Here is a 21,602-nt window from a genome sequence, read left to right on the forward strand (position 1 = left end):
TGAATATTCTTCTTTTGAGTGCATGGCTTTTGCCTAATCTGAAAAGATAGATAAGCTAACTGTTACACTATTTGAATAGGGTGACTTAAGTCTATCAACCAGATAGTTCTGGACAGATCTGTTATCTGAATGGTGAGCCAGCAATCTCTTCTTGGTGTTGGCTTGTGGCTTGTTCCTTGCCTTCTCTGCTTTTGATTGAGGGCTTGGTGATTTCTCCAGGGGCCAAATCTTGGGAATGTAGTTCTCCACATCGCCTCTGCCTCCAACTTCCCAATATACATGTTTTCTCTCCAAGTCTTTTAAAAAAACCCTTCTAGGATAGTCATGACAACCATAGGATAGTCTCTTTCCATCTTCTTAACTAAAGCAGAAATTTCCATGGATGATCAAGATCTCAGTTGTAAGGTATAGATACACAGTTCCAACTATCTAAAGAAGGAATTAATTGGCTCACATAATGTACCCTAGGATCTAACCTCAAGGAAGATTAGATATAGGACTCAAAAGCCAACAGGATAATCTCTCTCTCTGTGTGTCTCTCTCTAAGTTTCTTCTCTGCTTGTTTTTCTATGTCACCTTTGGTCTTCTAGGTCAATTCTCCTCACAGGGTTCTAATGATGGCCAGATTTAGGCTTACATCTTGATAACTCCCTGACCAGATATAAAAGAGTGTTCTTCTCTGCCAGCTCTAGTTAGGAAAATCCTGAGGAACGGCTCTCATTGGCTTGCCATAGGTCACACACTCTAGTGCAGTCACTGTGGCCAGGGGGAAGGGAAACAAAGTTTGGCTGACCTGGGCAGGTGGCCACTCCTTCTGATAAAGGAGGATGATCTGCATCCCTCAACAGAGTCACGTGGTTGAAATGAGTGGGGAGCAATTCCCAAGAGAAGGGGAGGAGGGTACTGTTCTAGACAGACACAGCAGTGCCTCTCCCCTAAGAGCAGCAATGCCAGCAAAGGAACTATCTGTTTAGTAGTGAGGTGGGCATGCACAGTAATGTAATTGGTGACTCACATGCAATAGATCCTCAGTAAGCGCTACTGAATGGATAAGTTAGTCTTGAGTTCTCCAGCTTCAGAAATGGTTTTTAGTCATTTCTCTCGGTCTGGAGATGTCTGTTTAATCTCTGTCTCACCCTCATTCTCAGTCCAGGGTCCTTCTGCCTAACTTCCCAAGAAACATTTCTGACTCTTTCAAAAGTAAAGCTACCAGTAAGTCAGGCCACTTATTTGTCTCATTCCTTTTACAAACTGAAATATTTTCTCTTTCTCAGTCTTTGCTATCCCTCAGCTTCATCCTGGCTCCCCTTTGAGCTTCATGGTTTCTACAGTTACAGTCATGAGGCTTTCCTAGAAGAATCATCCTGTCAGCCAGATGCAAACTTTACTTAAGGTATGTAAACACCTACAGCAAAAGTGCGGTTACATACACGATCTACATTTAGGAACCTAGAATACCATTCACATACGAATGCCTCCATTTATTATAAATCCCTGACGTGTTGTTGGTGAGAAATGCAGAATTAATACTTCCTGAACCCCATTTCTAACCAGCAATAAATGTGGGAAATCCTGAAGACAGTTTTTGAGGGCTTTTCTCATTGAACTTAATTGCCAGCTTAATGTCTTATTGAACATGTGGAACACGGACGAGAGCTCCTGAAGCCTGATCGTTAGTTGACTATAAATAACAGGGACACAAATGTCCACTGGAAGCACAAGGAGGATTATCTTGGCAACTAATGTGACAGAAGAAATAGAAATGGATAATTGCTTCCTCTTCTTGGTACACATACAGAGAAATGGACTAATTTCTCAATGTCTTAGAAATAAGAAAATGCATTCTTCTAAAAAACAAGGCAATGAAATAATGTATCACTTTGGGAGAAAAGTAGACTCAGAATCACACCATCTTGCAGCATAACTACAAATAAGAAACTCAGATAATTTCAAATAGAAACACATGGTATACAGCATTATCACCGTGAATCCTGCTGTCTGAAACAGACACAAGAATAAAATATTGATTCTGACAACACTTGTATGACTTTCCATTACAGCAAAGTTACTGAAGTGGAAATGTGGGCTGCCATTTTGCAAAAAGGATAATCTCAAAAATATGGCCCTCTTGAGAATGAGAACATTCAGACATTGGACTATTTATTTTTGTCTATTATTGCTAGATTTCTCAGAATTCACAAAAACAAAACAAAATACTTGGTTAGCATTTACTAAGATGGAAAAAATAAGAATCTCCTATCTGGTGTGTCAGATTAGTCATTGAGAAAAATGCAAATTAAAACAGCTTGTGGGGAAAATTTGATGTTCTTTAAATATATCTAGCAAGTTTAAAAAGGAAAGTCGTAGAGGATAAAAGGAAGCCTATAATATTAAGAACAGCTGACATGACTTGTCCAAAAATATCTATCAAAAATTTGTATGCTGTGAGCTTCATAGCTTATCACTGAAGATGTCATAGCTCCTTTTGTTAAATAACGGGCATGCATGGTTAATTGCAAACACTAAATTTTTATTACTTGTGTTTTTTTTAAACACATTATGAGAAAATCATGAAAATTAAAAATCAAGAGAATTTCAAATGTCAAACCAAATAATACAATTTATTTATGAAATTAAGGATGTTTTTCCCAAAGAAAGTCATATTTTGAATGCATATGTACTATACTTCTCTTGTTATAAGAGATAGGTGTGAATCCCAAGATTCATGACTAGATGACATAAGTGAGCATTGGCATTTCCTCAGATAATCCACAGTCATGCAAAAAAATTGTAGAAAAGGATCAAAATAAAACAAAAAAAAGAAGCAAGTGACTTTAAACTGACAACAGTCATGGAGAGATGATGGATGTGACCAAAGCTAGAGCATTAATAGCAAGGCAGTGGAAGAAGTGGTAACATGTTGTGCAGGGGCTTCCGATCCGGTGCCCACCCACATTAGTGGTGAGAAGGGAGATCCTGAGTTGATTTCAGGAGTATGTGAAATCATGGAACTTTTCCCCTAGAAGAGAGAAGAGCTCCTGCCCATCCTTTTTTTTTTTTTTGTGAGGCGATCAGCCCTGTGCTAACATCCGCCAATCCTCCTCTTTTTTTGCTGAGGAAGACGGCCCTGGGCTAACATCTGTGCCCATCTTCCTCCACTTTATATGGGACTCCGCCACAGCATGGCTTGCCAAGCAGTGCGTCGGTGCGCGCCCGGGATCCGAACCAGCGAACCCCGGGGCGACACAGCAGAGCGCGCGCACCTAACCACTTGCGCCCACCGGGCCGGCCCCTCCTGCCCATCCTTTTGACAGGCAGACCAAGATGGGCTGGAGAATCAAGCTCAGGGTCAGTGTCTGTCCAGCTCTTTCTGGCTGAAGACCACTTAGAAGTGAGAGCTTCCCTAGTTCTTCTCACCATCACAAATACAAGTCTTTGAGGGCCTTGCCCCTGGAAAAGAAGCTTAAGTTTAGTTTTATTTTTTTAAATCTTCATTTTCTGTCTTTTAAAAAGCAGCTTCAAATCTGTAATATAGAAAAAATATACTTTGGGAAAGTCCAAAGTAACAGAGTTTTTTCATATGATTTGCATTTTGGATCAGCCCACAGACCACCTGGTGAATTTTAGAATCCCAGAATATTTGCATTTAAAAGGCCTTAGAGAGCATTTAAAAGCGTATCCCTGCTGGGGCCGGCCCGGTGGCGCAAGCGGTTAAGCGCGCGGCGGCCCGGGGTTCGCTGGTTCGGATCCCAGGCGCGCACCGACGCACTGCTTGGTAAGCCATGCTGTGGCGGCGTCCCATATAAAGTGGAGGAAGATGGGCACAGATGTTAGCCCAGGGCCGTCTTCCTCAGCAAAAAAAGAGGAGGATTGGCGGATGTTAGCTCAGGGCTGATCGCCTCACAAAAAAAAAAAAAAAAAAAAAAGCGTATCCCTGCTTTGAAATGGAAGGAGCTGTTTTTATAGGCTGTCTCACCTGCCAGCGTCTCACAGGAAGCTAAGTGCAGTGCAGGGCATGGGTCCATCTCTCCTGACCGCCACTCTAATTCTACTTCCGCTCTTCCCTGCTACCTCCTTGCTCTCCATTTCTTCCTTAGCAAGAAAAAAAGCAAGAGAAATCTGAAGTTCTCATACTGACCTACGGAAATCTTTAATTTTGCTAATATGTAAAGCTTTTTAATTGTCTGATGTTTTTGCCAGCAATCTGTAGTGTCTATTTGGGGGAGTCATCATTCAGGGAGATAAATCACTAGTCTAGCCCTCTTGTTTATAAGTGATCATTATGCGTGGACTGTTTTGGAACTGCACTTTAAGAACCACCTATGAAAAACAATTCTTTCATTCATGCGTTCATTCATCAAATATGTATCGACAACTGACTCTCTGCCAGCAAGAAAAAAGTCCAAACACGAACCCTTCCTTTGAGGGGCTTACAGCCTAGTGGGGAAGAAAGACATACATCAGACATAAGTACACCCCCACATTACGGGTGCTACGCCACAACCGCTGCACAGTACAGCAACATAGCACAGGGGATAAGCGTGTGGATACTTGACTCACACTGCCAGGGAGGCATCTCACCTAAAAATTATTTCATCTCTCTGAGCTTCAATTTCCTCATTTTTAAACTCATTTTTCCTATGGCATAGGATGTTATGAGGATTACGTGAGACTTAATTTGTAACATTGCTGGCACATGGTAAGTGCTCAATAAATGTTAGCTATTATTATTATTCTTTCTGGGTGGAAACACAAAAGAGGCAGTGTTTATTTGACTTGTGAGAGTCTAAAGATGTTTCAGAGGAAGCCTCTACTCTAGCTGAGTCTTGAAAATGAGCTAAATTTCTGCCAGGTAATTGTGGGGTTACCAGATTCTGGGAAAGAGGAGTTACATGAATAGGGTGCTAAACACAGAACACAGCCTGACATATTGGAGAATCTTCCAGCCTTAGGGAGTGGCCTGCGCTCAGGATGCAGGCCTGGCTGCCCCACACACAAGACCAGGCAGGGACTGGGGACCAGAATGCTGCATGGAAGACCTGGTTCTGTCCATGCCCTGGGCCAGTCACTCCTATGCATTGGCCTTAAGTTTCATATTTGGGAATTAAGGTGGTAAAATTAGATGACCTCTGCTGTCCCTCCTAGCTCTGAAATTCTATGGTTTTAACTTACGATCTAATCAGGTCAAGCCAGAAGATTTATCGTGCCTTCTGGGCAAAACCAGTTAGTTTTGTGAGTTGGGAAGCTGCTTAAGAAAGACATCAGTGCTTCAAGGAAGTCTGTGTGGGGAGGTGGGGGAGTGTGGGGAAAGAGTGGGTGCAGACTCCTGAGCAGCCACTTGATTAAAGGATTGGCTCATTCTTATGCACACTAAGCACTACCTGAAAAGTGAAGGATTAATATGACTCGTGTACATTGAACTACTGTCTTTCAAACTTGTGAACTCTTTCAGTTGCTATTGCAATGTATTCAAATGCTTCTGCTTTTGTCATTATGTAATTTCTCAATCAACGGATACTAAATGTCTGCTAATATAACGTGGAGAGCAGGAAAAGAATCACCCTGAGCTAACATCTGTTGCTAATCTTCCTCTTCTTTTTTTATACAACCAGTACATGGTTGTATATCCTAGTTGTAAGTCATTCTAGTTCTTCTATGTGAGCTGCTGCCACAACGTGGCAACTGACAGATGGGTGGTGTGGTTCTGTGACCGGGAAGCAAACCCGGGCTGCTGAAGCATTGAGCCCCAAACTTTAACGACTAGGCCATCAGGGTTGGCTCAGGAAACATTTTTAACCTGTTAAAAAGTCTTAAAGATGAAAATCCTGAGAATCACTAAACTAGGCACTGCTAAATTGCTATTAATTGATGTTTATCTCAGGCTAAAAATTAATCCACACGACCTGAAATTTAAAAAAAAAAAATTTAAGAATGTAAAATGATGCCAAGGCAGATAAAGTGATACTAAGGGAAAGTGAAATATGACAAAAATGGAGAAACATCGCCTGAAGAATGAATAGTCTTTCTTGGAGCTTTTGGAGCTTTTCTGTATCACAAGTCTTGTACTGAGGATGCTGAAAATATGGGAAGGATTGTGGACTTTCCATTACCACCTCCCACCACCATGAGTTTGGAAGCTCCCAATAAGACAATTTCCATAAAAGATGTTTGCATGACCAGAAACTACCACCAGACCCTGCTGGTTAGTCCTCACTGGCACTGACTTGGTGTGATAGTGAGAGCCTTTCATATTTTCAAAAGCCTATGTGAGCTCCATGTTTGAAGACGAGATTCATTCATCATGGAAACTGCTCTAGGAAGGGTGCTAACCATAGGTCAGAATCTCAAAGACAGTTCCCTGCCCTAATCCAGGGGCATTATCTCTCCTCCATTAGGCACATCTCAGAATATTCACATAGATGGTGTTCTGGAATGTTTAGGCTCCAACCTAAGAAATGGGGGCCGGCCCCATGGCTTAGCAGTTAAGTGCACGCACTCGGCTACTGGTTGCCTGGGTTCTGATCCCAGGCGCGCACCGACCCACCGCTTGTCAGGCCATGCTGAGGCGGCATCCCACATACAGCAACTAGAAGGATGTGCAGCTATAACATACAACTATCTACCGGGGCTTTGGGGAGAAAAAGGAGGTGGATTGGCAATAGATGTTAGCTCAGGGCCGTCTTCCTCAGAAGAAAAAAAAAAAGAACCGTTACAACCTATGAAATGCAGAGTGGTAGTCGGAAATTTGGGACTGGAAGGGACAAAAGTGTGAAACTCACTTGTTAACAGCTAAAACTGGGACTGAAATCACATACATCCTTCAGTCTGTCCATAGGGTTCAAACCAGAACTTGAAATGTGGTCAATGTTAACAAAGGGCTTTGTCCACTCGGACCACCTGCACACGCCAATACTCTTCTCACAGGTTAAGCAAGGATGCTTCTCTTCAGTGCGTGGTGACCTATCCACAGCAACCAGCTCCTCTTCGTCCCCTGCCTCCCTCCAGCTCTCACTCTCCACTAGGAAGAGTTGAGTTGTGTTTTGGCCCCTGCTTATAAAAAGAGATTAGTCTGGTTCTGTGTGGCTTCAGAGGAAGGATTTACAGCTATTTAAACGGATTGGAATTGGCATATTGGATAGTCACTTCTAGATCTGTAGAGGATCGAATGGGGATCTAGGTGGCCACCGGTTGTGAACATTGCTGAGGAGAAGGTGGGTCTCTGGCTTTGTTACCTTCCTTCCAAGGCTAGCCTACAACTTACTGATGTCTTTTGTTCGTTTAAATCAGTTGAAGACTTGACAGAACCTAGGAATTTCACAGAAATAAGTTAAAAATAAGGTAATTATTGAGAAGTTCACATAAAATTTATTCTCTAAATGTATGCATAGAGACATGGGAAAGTGTAGGCAACTCAGAAATGAAAGATTTCCAAAATATTTGTGGTCAGAAAAAATCTGGGGATTTAGGGTGAGTTATCAGCATCCATTTGTTGTAAGCACAGAAAGAGGAACACTGCTTAGCGAATATTCCCCAACAATGTCTAAAAATAAAAAACAAAACCAGAAACTTTTAGCCCATCCTCGTGATACACTTGTGAATATGCCATTCTTCTGGACTGATGAACCCAGGAGGCCTGTGGTTTGGTGTGCTAGAGCTGATTGCTTTGCTTAAATTATACAAATATTTCATTACTATAATTTCCTCGTCTTCTTTATGGATTCCTCTTAGCAATCTCTATTTTTAACAAAATAATACAGATCAACAAATAAGTTCTTTTCTCTTCAACAATCTCAACATTAGGTCAGTAGCAATTTTTCAGATTTGGAGAGACTTTTTCTCACTTGTACTTGTATAAATAAAGAGTTATTATTGTATATTTTTTGGTCTTTTTTATTCCTTTCTTAGAGAAATCTTCTGTTTGTGGTTGGAGGATTGGGGAAGAGTAACTGCTTACAGTCCTGGCTGTATCTAAACCCTGAACCAAAAATTTGGTGGAGTTCTTCCTTCAAAGTCATCACAGTTTATGTATTTGGTTATCCACAATATCTCATATGCTGAAATCCAGAAACCACAGAAAAAAATCTTGCTTTGGTTTTAATATCATTTAGATGCTTCAGAGCAATAGGCAGCAAGTGTATGCAAAGTCCATTGCAGTCTGGGCCACGTACTAGCTGGGGAAAGAAGATATCAGAGGTGACAGAAAGGAAAAAAACTGGAGCTCTTCACAATGACTAGCACTGCCACATATAATATTCCAGCACAAAGTCACTGCAAGGCTAGCCTCAGTCAGAGAGTCCTGGAGTGAAGGTGCCGGAAAGAGGGAAGGAGATGGGCCCCATGCAGGACACACACAATTTACGTATATTATTTCATTTAATCTTCACACTAGCCCCTCTTGTTTTATAAATGAGGAATCTTATGTGTCAAGAGATGAAGCAACTTTCTCAAAGAGCTAACAGTGTCAAGATTAAAATCTTGCTATAATTTTAGGTTCAGGAGAAAGGACTTATTAGGAGTAAAAGTTTATTGCCCTACTGACGGTACATGAAATTTTGTTGCTAAGTTAATTTTGTGTAGTGGCTTTCCAAATACATTCTTAGAAAAACTACTATTCTGAAGTGGTTCTTCAGTGGTTCTAGAATATTTTATTTTAATTTCATTCATAAAATAGAGTTCTAATTTTAATATAATGCATGTGTTATATACCAACACCTAGGAAATCATGAAATTATTCATTTAAATTCTTATTGGTTAATTTCATAGGTAAATGTAATAAATTGGGATTTACAGAAAAAAGGATTCTATTAAGAAAAAGAATCCTTTTTTTTTTCTACAATTGGAATTCTGTCACCATCCCATTTCTCTCCTTTTCTTTTCAGCAATATTTGTTGAAAGAATTCATATTCTTTGACATGTTCTAAACCCCCATGCTTTCTTCAGCCCACTCCAATCAGGGTTCAATTCCACCCATGACAACAAAGCTACTCTAATCTATGTCACCACTGCTTTGGACAAATTGAGCCACCCAAATTTGAGGTCTTTTTTTTTCACTCTCATTTTATGTGACCTCTCAGAAACATTCAACAGAAATGGCGCTCCATTCTCCAAACCCTTTCCCATCATATCTTCCAGGATGCTACATTCACCTGGTTTCCCTCCTGCTTACCAAACACCTCTTTCTTAGTGCCCACTGCTAGACCTTCCTCCTCAATATGGCCCCTTAACATTGGAGAGATCAGCACATTCCTCCCCGCTCCTTCTGGCCATCTTCTATTCACAAAAGATCTCATCCAGTCCCATGGCCTTAAATACTATCTACATGCTGAAAACTGACCCCTACCTTTAGTTTCAGACTCATAGATTCAGCTGCTCGCTTGATATCTCCACTGGGAAGTCTAACAGATCTCATATTTAACGTGCCCAAACAAAACTCCTGATGTTTTCCCTCTCAATCTATTCCTTGCTTATCCTGTCCCATCTTGGTAAATGGATTTACTGTCTACCCAGTTGCTCAGACTAAAAACATGGGAGTCATCCTTGTCTCCTTTTTCCTTTAATTCCCACAGCCAACTTATCAGCAGGTCCTATCAGCTTTGTCTCCAAAATATATCCTGAGTCACTCTACCTCTCTCCAACTCTGCTGCCATTCTAGTCCAAACACCCATCATTTCTCCTGGCTTCCTGTCCCAGTCTCCTGCTTCCACTCTTTCCCGCTTCCCAAGTAATCCATTCTCCATTCCATAGCTCAGGGTTTCTCAACCACAGCACCACTGACATTTTAGGCTGGCTATTTATTTGTTGTAGGTAGCTATTCTGGGCATTATAGGATGTTTAACAGCATCCCTGGCCTCTACCCACTAGAGGTCAGTAGCATCCCCAGTTGAGACAACAAAAATGTCTCCAGACATTGACAAATGCCCCCTGGGAGGCAAAATCACCCCCAGTTGGGAACCACTGCCATAGCCAGAGCAACTTTTATTTAAAAAAATGAATCATGATTAATAACAATGATAAATACTAAAATAAAAGTCAAATAATAAAAAATAATGTTACTTCCCTACTTTAAGCCCTCCAGTGACTCCCTAAGTCTTTTACCAAGGCTCTGCATGATCTAGCCTCTGCCAGCTTCTCTGCCTATAAGGCCCCCAGTGGCCTTATTTCTATTCGTCACATAAATTAAGCTCATTCTCACCTCAGGGCGTTGTGCTTGCTATTCTTTCTATCTAGGATACCTCTCCCCTAACTTCCTAATTTCTCCACGGCTACTCTCCTCACGTACTGGACCCAACTTTTAGCAAGCCCCACCCTCACCACCCTCCTTCATGTACCCCCACTTTACATTTCCATGTCTGCTTTCTTCATAGCATCTACAGTTACCTGAAATTACCTTATGTCTGTGTTTGCTTGTCTGCCTCCCCAACTACAATATAAGCCCTGTGAGAGGAAGCCCCTGCTCTGTAGTACACCGCCACTGCACCTTCAGTGCCTAGAACAGTGCCAGGCACACGGTAGGTGCCGGAGAAATATTCATCGAGTTTTAAAATACTTCGTGTCTTGGCTTAGCATACTGATGTGGTTATATGTAAAGCTTCGCAGTCTAATGCTTGCAAATGTTTTTAATAGAACAGGATACTGGTCACACAGAGCTCAAATGAATTCCTATGTCGACTTCATGTGTTTGATGGGACAAATGTGGAGAGTGCCCCTTTTGTAAGGAAAAGCTGCTGATCTGATTGGATTATGATTGGAGCCCGAATGCCAGTAAATGAAGTTTGGCTAAGTTATACCCTGAAACTCATCTTTTCAAGTGACCTAAGCTGTGTTGAAACCCATTCCCAGAGGTGAAAGCCTAATGAATCTATCTATTGTGCCATCGAGGCTTCTGTTTGATAAAGCTTTGTCAGGGGAATGAGGTATTGATGTTTTAATGTCTGTGGATTATGGTAATGTGCTTAACTATACTGATCTGTTCAGCATTCTGTACTTGCTTTGGCTGCTGTCCCAAAAACTCCAAGAGAAGGAAGTGTCCAGATGGTCATAACATGGGCTGTGAAAAGGGATCAAAGAAGTAGCACATCAATGTAATTCAAAAAATATTAGATGTCAAGTTTTGATACCTCACTTAAGCCACAAGCCTAATGGGAAGGTGCTTAATGGGCTAAATTAATCCTACCATTGACAAAAATTGGTGTGTGTGTGACAAGAATGAGAACTTCCCAGCTGACCTACAGTCTGGGAGGGACGGAGAAGTAACTTTCCGTGGGTGAGACTTTGGGCTCTGGCATTCAGGCCAGGACCTCGGAAGTAATGCAGGAATGGGTCACACAGACAGGGGAGGACAGCACTGGAGCGGGGCGGGGGGGTGGATCCAAGCGGGCCTGGCAACAGAACCAAGTCAAGAATCAGTGGAGTGAAAAGTACTCAGGCAATGACTTTGGGCAGGCCTAGGTTAGCCCCCCAGTACTGCCACTTATTAATAACTTAGCTGCATGCCTGACTGTGGGTTATTTTATTTCCTCATGCTTTCATTTTTTTCACCTATAAAATGAGGAAAATAGTGTTTCTTCTCTCATGAGATGGTAGAAGAAGAAAATGTACTAAGGTAAAGTACCTGGACCAGAAGAGGCACGTTAGTTCTCTTCTCCCCTCTTCTCTATTTCCTTCTAGACTTTGTAGCATCTGCTCTAATTAAGGCACTGTGTGCATTACCTACCTGACTTTGAAAGCAGCAAAGACCTTCAGAGAGGGAGCCCGGAGTCACTCTTCTGTTCTCAGCAGCTTTTGTCAACTGCCTCAGGAGAGATTAGCCTGTGTGAGTTGCTGACATTGAGTTACCCTCTGTTCTGTCAAGGGGATCTAAGGTTTGGCAGGAGCCAGTGGGGGGTGAGAGGGAGTACCTGGGGGAGCATCTGTGCCCACCAGCACAAATTGCCAGCCCACAGGAGAAGAGCAGAGAACAGCAGACCCCTGTCCAGCCAGGCTGATCCTCATCACAGATGCTACAGACACTTTCCAGCCATTATAATAAAAGCTGAGTCTGCCAGGCCTAGCTTCATGAGGCAGGGAATAAACAATAGCTAGCAGATTAAATAACACAGGACATTTTACATTCAAGTTTGAGAGTTTAGTAGAAACTGAGAGCATAATAAATAAAAAGGACTGCAATAGCCTTTAATAAAGCAATCAGACCAAGGAGTCATTCATTTACCATATGCAGGATTTGTTTTCCAGGGCAATCATGCAAAAAGGCTTAGCCTATCCTGCAGATGAAAAACTGGCCTGACCCCATCTTGCCCAGCTGAATGAACTCTGCAAACAGGATTTTCAAAGTGCTCTTTTTCAATTAATGTTTTAATATTTTGAGCCTTTTCATGGAAATTATAGCTTTAGCTGTTCAAGATGACTTAAGCAACTGCATGATTCACAAATGCATCCAGGCAATGCCAATGGCCTTTGCAAATTAGATTTTTAAAATAATTCACATGGTGGCTTTTTAATGTACTCAAGTGCTTCCCATATGCCACCTTCTAGCCTCATTCTGAAGCACAGAGTTTCAGAGCCTAGTGCACATTTCAACTCTTTTTTCATTCTTTTTCCCTTCCCTTTTAGATAATTTCAACACTGCTTTTATTTATCAGAGTGATGAAAAGAGAATCATAGGGCTCAAGATGAGGAGACGTCAGTTATCAAGGCTTCCTTCACACTGAGTCTCAGATCATCACCAAATCTTCAACCCTCTCTCATCATCTTGCATCTATATTGTTGCCACAGCTTCTTGCTGTTTTGATGTACTGTTTACACCATGGCCAAGGTGTTCTTTTTAAAACATTACTCTTACCACATTATTCCTTGCTTAAGAAATATTAAAGCACCTTGCTGGCTCCAGTTTAAACTTTCAACTTCTCATCCTGGCTTCCCACCTACCTCCCATTTTTAAAAATAGACTTTATTTTTTAGAGTAGTTTTAGGATCACAGCATAAAGTATAAAGGGTTCCCATACACTCCTTGCCCCCACAGCCTCTCCCACTATCAACACCCCCACCAGAATGGTACATTTGTTATAATTGATGAGCCTAAATCGATATCATCACTCAAAGTCCATGGTGAACATTACAGTTCACTCTTGATGTTGTACATTCTTTGGGTTTTGACAAATGTACGATGACATGAATCCACCATTGTAGTATCGTACAGAACAGTTTCACTGCCCTAAAAGTTCTCTGTGCTCCACCTATTCATTCCTCCCTCCTCCCTAACCCCTAGCAACCACCGAGCTTTCGCCTCTTGTCTCCATAGTTTTGCCTTTTCCAGAATGTCAGAAAAGTTGGACTCATACATTATGCAGCCTTTTCAAATTGGCTTTTTTCACTTAGTAATATGCATTTAAGTTTCCTCCACGTCTTTTCATTCTTCTTAGCACTGAATAGTATTCCATTGTCTGGATGTACCATGGTTTATTTATCCATTCACCTACTGAAGGACAGCTTGGTTGCTTCCAAGGTTCAGAAATTATAAATAAAGCTGCTATAAGCATCTGTGTACAGGCTTTTGTGTGGACATTAGTTTTCATCTCATGTGGGTAAATCTCAAGAAGTGCAATTGCTGGATTGTATAGCAAGAATATGTTTAGTTTTGTAAGAAACTGCTCAACTGTCTTCCCAAGTGGCTGTTCCATTTTGCATCCCACCAGCAATAAATGAGAGATCCTGTTGCCTCACATCCTCACTAGCATTTGGTGTTGCCAGCGTTTTGGATTTCGCCATTCTAATAGGTGTGCAGCCTGACTTTTAAATCCCTCTTTCAACTCACCTTGTCTCTCCAAATGTGTTGCACTTTTCTCAAACAAGAGCATCCTACTGTTGTCCAGCTTGTGTTCTACCTGGGATCGCATCCCTCAGTTCCAGCTCTGTGCCTTTGCCCGTGCTTTTCCCCACGTGAGTCTGCCCCCTTCTCCTGTGCCAAAAACACCCTACGTCCTTCTTTGTGGGATCTTCTTGCCTACACCAGACATTATTTCCTTTTCCTTGCTGTGAATTTCTCTAAGGATATGGTTCTCAACCCTAGAGAGCTTTAAGAATACTGATGTCTGGGTCCCAACCCCAGAGACTCTGATGTTATTGAGCGGGGTGCAGGGACTTTCAAAAGTCCTCCAGGTGATTCTAAATGTGCTGCTGATGTTGAGAACCAAGCATTAAGTCTTGCAGTCCTCATCAGACAATCAAATACTTTACTATATACTAAGTACATTGTATAATAAGGTTTTCTGGAGGTAGGACTCACTGCTGGTAGTTTTTAAAGCTCCCCAAGTGATTCCAATATATAGTTAAGGATGAGAATCACTGGCATTCTGCCTTACAATTGGTTTCACATGTATCTTCTCTACCCAACTAGATTGCTAGTTAATAAATGAGGTTTCTATTTTTTGATTGCTGATACCACCCCACCTCCCATCCCTAAAACACGCCATAATAGTGAACACAACAGAAGTTAGTCAGTAAATAAATATCTAAGTAGATAAGTAAGTACTTTCTGGTGGCCTGTTAGATTTTTTCCCCATATAAATTGTTTAGGTCCATGGATTAGAGGCAAGATCATGTATTTAAATCTTAAATGGGTCACTTATCTTCACTCAGATTAAATTCCTGTCCCATGGCCAAAGGCTAAAAGTTTACCCTCCACTAACTGTCCTGTAAATGTATGCCATCTTTTAGAGCAGGGACCAGCTGAGCGAGTATAGATGATTTAGTACAGCATATCACACTATTGAGGGGAAAAAAGCGTCAATAAGAGATGAGGGGAAGAAGCATTTGCATTCATTACTAATTTTTTATTTTGAGGATTTTGCTGCTTCTGTTCTATGGTTGTGTTATGATGCCATCAATACCACTTAGTGACTTAAAAAAAAAGACAATACTAAGGTAGTCAAGCAGACAACAAATGCTACTTGCTGGCCCACCTGAGCTGAGCCTCTAGATTTTTCTTACCAACTTCAGCCCATCATGAAAATATGATTCAGCCCTCTAGAAATTAGTCTTCTTCATTTCTCTCCCAAGCACAAAGCATATCAGGAAGAATCCATTGATGGTCAGTCATAGCAAAGTTTCATATCCTTCCACAGATAATGAGGTGACAAATTAGCCTGTTGACTCAGTTGTCTGCTGGAGTGCTTGAACTTTGCTTTTCCCAAAATTTATCTATTTTAAAGTTTCCTGTCATAATGTTGCTGCTATAATATCAGAGTAGTAGGAAGGTTTGTTTTGTGAAAATATATTGCTTTCAAGGATGCAAGTGATGTTAAAGTGAACTAAGCCCGTCAAAATGCAACTTCAGGAAGTTGACTAAAAACCTGTATTTACTTCTCCTCCATGTCCCATAGAAATGATAGTAAAGATATCTGAAGAGGGATAAATCCATAATAATATGTGAGACTCCTCCTTTCTTTTCCCCTTTCAACAAAATATATCTCCTTCAAGAATCCTTTACATATTTCTCTAAAAAGAGTTGATAATGTCCCCTGATACCATAAGGATGTAGAAATCCTCCCTCTCCTTTATCATTTATGTGCTCTTCTAGGCTGTACTGCTGACCATATATGTCAGCTATACATTGTGATCTGGTTGTTCTGGATGGGCCAAGCTTTGGAATGCCTGCCATGCCCACAGCTCTTTTCAGAAGAGATCTTCCCCACAGTTGCCTCACTTTTGCTTGTGGTCCCAGGTGAATGAGCCAGGGCAGCCAATCAACAAACCTGCTAATTGGAGACACTTTAGAGGGCCAGCATGTGAGCTTTGCCTCAACAGATCTCACTCGAGGAGTTCTGAAGTTCAGGCATTAGAATGAACCATTCATTTTGGATACAAAGTGAAATAGACAGAGAAGATAAGACGTCTACATCATGAATAATCAGGAGTAATGAGGGCCAATAAATAGAAGCCATGTAAAAGAGAGAAGGAAAGTGGAGAGAAGTTGGTGGGAAGCAGCAGGAGTAGTAAAAGCAGAGATAGAAAGTAGATGAATGGGCCAGTAGAAGCTAGATGGGGCTTTGGGGAACCCTTTGTAAAGAGCACAGCCTTTGTCAGCATGCTTCTTTGGCTTTTAGCCTTTTGTGAAAATGAAAGTCCCATACAATAAGAATCTCTGTGCAGGAAGTTGGAAAAAAGCTTAGACTATCTAGAGTTCCTTTTCTAAGCTACTTACCGAGACAAACATAACCTCCTTGATGTTTTTTTCCTGCTAAACTATAAAGAAGCTCTTCAGGTAGATGTAGCCTATGGCAGTGAGGGGAAAAAAGGTCTGGATTTCAGTCCTACGATTCCTTTTGAATTCAATGTCTGATTCCATAGGTCGTGTTTATGTGACATCAAAGTAACTGTTTTAACCTAAGGGGCAAAAAGTGGGTCCTTGGCATCACAGAGACAAGAGACTCAAGGTGTTTGATTGGATTTTTCTTGTTTAACCATTCAGGTTAGCATTTATAGAAAGAGCCCCTCTTCTGCCAGACTTCAGTGTTGTTACTTTCCTCTTCCACAGAGGAGCTGTAAATCACTCGGGATAAACTGGCAGGTGTTATATAAACACTGAACATTCCTTCCAAATAGTGTCATACTAAAACCAACAAAGCTCAAAGAATTTGCAGTACTCCAAAGAAGAAAGCAGCACAATAGCCTCAGAAATACTGACATTGCTAGTAAAATAAATCTATAATATTGACTTTGAGGAAAGAGAAAACACTGAAACAACAACAAAGTCTCTATATAGAAGGAAGCAACCAATATTAAAGTAAATAAAATGCCTTCCTGTAAACAGAAATACTGCTGGTACAAATTAAAGTGCTTTTATGCTGCAAAATTACAGTTCTCAGTGGCATGTGTGATTAAGGAAGTAGCAGCAAATGCCTACCTGTCTGCTGGAAGAAACAAAAGACAGGTGTGATGTAGAAAGGATAACAAGCTACTTCCTGTTATTTTTCTCGGAACTTAAAGTCAATTCAATCCAACAACTGTTAGCTTCATTTCTATGTGTAAAGCCCCTCATTTTCCTTTTTTCTTTCATTCAACTCACACTAGTTTATTGAGCATCTAGTGCGGGCCACTGGTGAAAGATGTTGAATATTAATGGCAAAGAAAACTCAGTGGGAGGAGGAGATTCAAATGAGGGCAAGACTCTATGTGGCTGAAGGGTAGAAAAGACATCAGATGGGAAATAACTCCTGAAAGAGACCTTGAAAGATTGGGCTGATGAAGATGGCTGCAGACTGTTCCAGATAGAAAGAACAGTACAAGCAAAGCATGAATATGTAAAATCATTATGCTTTGAGACAGGAGTAATAGTTCAGCATAACTGTAGAGGGGTAGGAGGAGACGTTTGAAAAGATAAATGAAAGCTGTATTGGTCAGGATTCTTTAGGTTGAAGGTGATTGCAAAACCACTAAAACTGGACTAAGCTCCGAAATGCACGCATTGGCCCACTCAACTGGAAAGTCAAGAGGGTGCTCTGGCGTCACTCATAGCTGAATCCAGGGACTTCCACTAAATTTCATGTCTTTTTCTCTGCTGGCTTCATTATCATGTTATACCTGATAACTCCTGGCAGCCCCAGTCTTTTAACATAGTTACTTCTAGCAATCTCAACAGAAAATGAGCTTCTCTTTCTCAACTGTTCAGACATAAGCCTCAGAATAGAGACTTATAGTCTGGTTTAAGTCATTTCGATTACTGTATTTAGCAGGACATGTCATGTGTCCAAGAGCCAACAAGAGGGATCAGTGCTAGCCAAAACATATGCATTGGGGGGAGGGTCCCCATAAGGAATCTTAAAGGCACCTACCAAAAAAAGAATTGGCTTCTGGGTAGCAAAAATAGCGGGGGCCATATTTTGGGGGCTCTGAACCAATCTAAAGAATATGCACCTGATTCATCAATGGAGGGCCATTAAACATTTTTGCACAGAGAAGCAGCATGATTAGAGCTGTTCCAAAATGATCTGATTCCAGAATGGAGAACAAATAAGAGTTGGTAGTGACTGAAAGTGAGATGAGAGATAAGAGGAGCCAGCGATAATGTCTGAAAAAGAAAATGGGGGTCCAAACCAGAATTGTGGCCCTGATGTTTAAAGGGGATAGATTAAAGAGACATTTTAGAAGTTGTATCAATTTGTTTATTGGCTGAATTCTGTGGAAGGGAAAATAAGGCTTCAAAGATGATTGTTTTCAACTCGGATCAACTGGAGAAACAGGGGAGTCAGGAGGAGAAGTTGTTAGGAGGTGAAGCTAGCTTAGCTTGGCAGTGCTGAGTTTGAGGGTAGGTGGTGCTCCTGGTAGAGATTTTCGTCAGGCGGCTGGGAAGTGAAGTCTGAGGAAAATCCAAAAGCAGAGGCAGGTCCAAAGAGATAACAGTGGGAAACACCAAGGTAATCCCAGGAGGCAGAAAGGTGGGAGAGAGGCAAGAGCAGTCCTAGAGCAGGGAGTGACGAGTCTAGCTAGTTTCTGTGTTAACTCCCAGTGGTTGTGTGTGGGGTCCCTACAGGTCCTGAAGAGCAATCGAGGGCCTGGGGTTTTGCCCAGTGGTCATCATGGATAGGTAACAGAAATAAGCAAAGAGTACAGGGCAGATTGTTTGTGTAACTAGCTGATGCTTTTCTTGATCTCTCCCCTAACAGTTGAAAGTTTTCACTTCTTCCTTCCACTTCTTACTTTCCATTCTTCATGTGTATTCTAATCCTCCAAGTTTGTTAGCCAGTCTGCAGAATTTTTCTATTCGCCAGTCTCTAGTTAGTTGTTGTCAAAATAGCTCCTCTGTGGATTATAACACCCCCCACAGCCCGACTGCCATTCACATTCATTCCAGTGGCTCTTGTGAAGGAAGCCATCCCAGACATGGAAGCAAGATCTTTGCTCTAGGTCAGAGTCACTGGGTGACTGTGGTCTTGTTATTATCTTTTGAAACCTCAATTTCCTCATCTGAAAAAAGAGTTAGTAACCATACCTATTTCACAGGGTTGTGTGGAGATTAAGTAAAATATGTGGTGCAGGAGCAATAGTGTTGTGTTTAACTTGCCTAATTGTGTCTCTTAGTGAAAAATAATTTGTGAGGGAGGAGTTTGAATCTAGAGGATCCAATCTTTCTGTTCTTCTTGAATTTTTCACTTCACCCCTTGTAGGACCCTCCTCCATACCACTCTCCCCAGAGCCCCAACGGTAGTTGAAATTTGTTGCTGAAATGGCCTTCTGATTTATTTGCAAATCTAGTTTTGAGATTACTTCTTTTATGAGTTATCTCAAATAAAATGACTTTGAAAGGAAATGAGGAAAGAAGAAAAAAAGGAAAAGAAAGAATGTAAAAATGGAAGGATGGGAAAAAGAGAGAGAATCCAGAGAAAAACAAGCTGGTACCTTGCGTCTCTTCCTGTCTTATCAGGAGCAGGAGAAAATGTCTGGGCTGACGGTGGGGTCAGAGGACAGTCACGCCCCAGGCCAGCATCTGACTCTTCTCCTCTGCCAGCTGCCCTTTCCTCAGAACCTTGCTGGCAGTTCATCCCTAATTTCTGCCACACTCAATACCTATTATATTTACCTCCAGTGGTGGTTCTCAAAGTGTAGGCTCAGGACTAGAAGCATCAGCACCTACTGGAAACTTATGAGAAATGCAAATTTTCTGGCTCCACTTCAGACCTACTGAATCAGCACCTCTTGCCGGGGGAGGCAGCAATCTGTGTATTAGCAAGCCCTCCTTCTGATTCTGATGCTTATATTTGAGAACTGCTGACCCGGAAATAGTTTCTCTTAAGATTTCGGGGTGGTTGCTTTGGGCGAGAGGATTGAAATTCTTGCCATGCAGCACTCAGATCCCACCCTACAGGCAAGCCTTTGGTCTGGCTGCCCGTAATGGATGCCTGCTGGTGGCCAAAGGCAGAATAGGTCAAGGAAATGGGAAACATGATTGAAAAGATGTTGGAACAAAACCTCACTCCCCCTGTTAGTAGGGGAGCCAAGGGAGTGAGAGTCCTTCTGGCCCACCTGTGGGAATCCCATGGGGTCCAATATTCATGGTAGAGAATCTGTAGACAAATGAGGTTCTGCCTTGTGCTTTAACTTCTTACTTTGGGGAAACTGAGTGCATATGGTCTCACACTGTAGGAATCACATGGAAAAGCTCAATTTGAGATTCCTGCAGATGGACATCATTCCCACAGGGGCCTCTTTCCCAAGCTCTGGGGTCACAGCACCCGAACAGATGGAAGAGTGAAGTGACCTCCCTTCAACTTCACTGAGGGCACAGTGAGGCTGTTGTCATGGTAAGAACCCTCAGGGGGTTCGGGTGTGCAGAAACTGAGGGGTGTGGGAGGACCTTCCCAAGCCAAGAGCTGGTATCTCCTCCTCCTCACCTTCATGAATAAACCAGAATACTATTTTAGCATTAGTTCCAACCACAGTGGGGACATAAGGATGTGGTGTTGGTGTGGGGGGGGGGTGGGGCGGGATGGGCAAAGGGGATGTTGTCATTAGAAATAATGTAGGAGAGAACCTGGCACAAAACAGTAAAGGGGATGGGTGCAGGAGTGGGAGTCCCAGAGCACTGGGGGAGGAGGTTATGAGCACAGACCTGTAGGTGAGCTGGAAAGACAGATGATGAGAAGGAGAAGGTGCCATCTGGGAGAGAGGCGACAGGCGGGGCAAGGTTGCCAAAGCCAAATGTCATGTCCTTCCCTATGTACCTGAGGCCAGCCTCTAGCCTGGCTATTAATCTTATTCCTGACCATGCAGAGGGCAGAAAAGAACAGAAAGAGTTAAGGACATCCAGGAACATCTACTTTGGAAAAGTTAGCTTTACTGGACTTTCTGCTTGTTCGTTTGCTACAGATTAGAGTCAAGAGTCTGCATCCTTCTTGTCTTTTAAATGTTGTATCCTGTCAAAAGGAGTGAAGCAGGACGATGTGGACAGCCATCACAGGTGGCCTTGGAGGGGGACAGGAGGTCTGCACGTGCTGCAGGTGGAAACCACGCGCAGCAATGTGAATTCCTTGTTCCCGCAGAGGGGTCAGGCCAGCACCAAGCGCATGCATAGGAACGACTCTAATGACTCTTGCTCTTTTGAAAGGACCGTTCATCTGTCAGGCTGACCCAAAACAAATACAACTGTCAGTTGGAAGCCCTGAAGAAAGCCCTTCTCTTTGGGACTCTGATTACAGCTGGAGCCAACGTTCCACAGGATGCAATGATTTATACAGCACGAAAATGACTGGCTGCAGGGCAACAGGGGATTTTCTTCTGCAAGAATTTCTGTTATGCCCTTTCCTGACCCTTCACCCTGGTGATTGAATTCAAAAGTAAAATGAATGCCTTTTCCATGAGTTATTGAGTTTTCCTACCCTGCACTTAGCATAACTTGCTACTTGAGGAAGAAAGGGATAAAGGGCTCTGTTCCATCAAATATCTGAATTAACCATCTCCCCAAACATCTTGGATTTAGATGTGGATTTGAGGAGGTAGAGAACGTGGGTGTTTTCAATGATCAATACAGCTTTATTGGGGCTTGTTATAGAAAGAGAAGCTAATCAGCAAATTGGTGATGAGACTCCAGTGGGAAGGGCAACCCCCATTGC

This window comes from Diceros bicornis, chromosome 1, assembly GCF_020826845.1.
Source record: "Diceros bicornis minor isolate mBicDic1 chromosome 1, mDicBic1.mat.cur, whole genome shotgun sequence".
In the NCBI taxonomy this organism is placed as follows: domain Eukaryota; kingdom Metazoa; phylum Chordata; class Mammalia; order Perissodactyla; family Rhinocerotidae; genus Diceros; species Diceros bicornis.